We start from the raw sequence: 735 nt of genomic DNA, 5'->3' as shown, positions 1-735 counted from the left end.
GAAGGGTTTAGGGTGACTTACCTATGAAGGGTTTAGGGTGTCTTACCCGTGAAGGGTTTAGGATAGGGGCTTCTTACCGATGAAGGCGTTGGGAATGGTGATCTTTAGCCACATCCGGTCCCGGACCTCCAGGCCTGACTCAGGATTGGCCATCGCCTTGACAACAGCTGTCATGTCGCTGTGGATAGTGAGATGGTTTTCCTCGTGTACACCTGAAAAACACAGATCGATTATTCTTGGTGCCGTGGATCGACAGGTGAAGGAAGGCTGATGCTGCAGTAGCTGATGGGAGTCTGACCGTAGTGCGGGGGCAGCCGCCCCGTCATGGCGGCGGTGTGCGACACCCAGGCGGCCGGGTCAATGGGGCGGACCGGCTCACCTTCAGGGGACGTGGGGAAAGACGGAGGACAACAAGGCATGTGAATCTGACTTCAGTTTGGCAAGGGAATAAATTATGCTAATGAGCGTCCTCAGGAGTAAAAGGTACTCACTCCTCGGCAGCGTGAAGCAGCCTCGCGGGTTCGGATCCCAGCACTTTGCCACTGTTAACGTCACCGGACTACACACAGACAGATGTTAATGTGTCTGAACAACCTTGCAAGCATCACTCCAAATAGTACTAATAGTAGTAACAGTAGCAATTGTAGTAATATTATGAATAGTATTTGTAATATAAGATGTGTCACCCTGGTTTGTGGACAATCTCTCTCAGGACTCGGACAGCGTCGTCGTTAC

General features: G+C 51.6%; 1 long non-coding RNA gene across 1 annotated transcript; it reads right to left on the bottom strand.

Moving 5' to 3' along the window:
- Positions 1 to 11: 11 nt before the first annotated feature.
- On the bottom strand, positions 12 to 734 carry LOC121940549. The gene is made up of 4 exons (XR_006105649.1): positions 687 to 734; positions 492 to 559; positions 299 to 379; positions 12 to 212 (listed from the first exon to the last, which is right to left on the bottom strand). It is a non-coding gene; the product is annotated as an uncharacterized LOC121940549 (long non-coding RNA).
- Between the last annotated feature and the right edge of the window lies 1 nt (position 735).

The sequence above is a fragment of the Plectropomus leopardus genome, unplaced genomic scaffold, assembly GCF_008729295.1.
Source record: "Plectropomus leopardus isolate mb unplaced genomic scaffold, YSFRI_Pleo_2.0 unplaced_scaffold89720, whole genome shotgun sequence".
NCBI classification, from domain to species: domain Eukaryota; kingdom Metazoa; phylum Chordata; class Actinopteri; order Perciformes; family Serranidae; genus Plectropomus; species Plectropomus leopardus.
The sequence above is the reverse complement of the archived record's forward strand: the minus strand, read 5'-3'. Positions and strand labels throughout refer to the sequence as shown.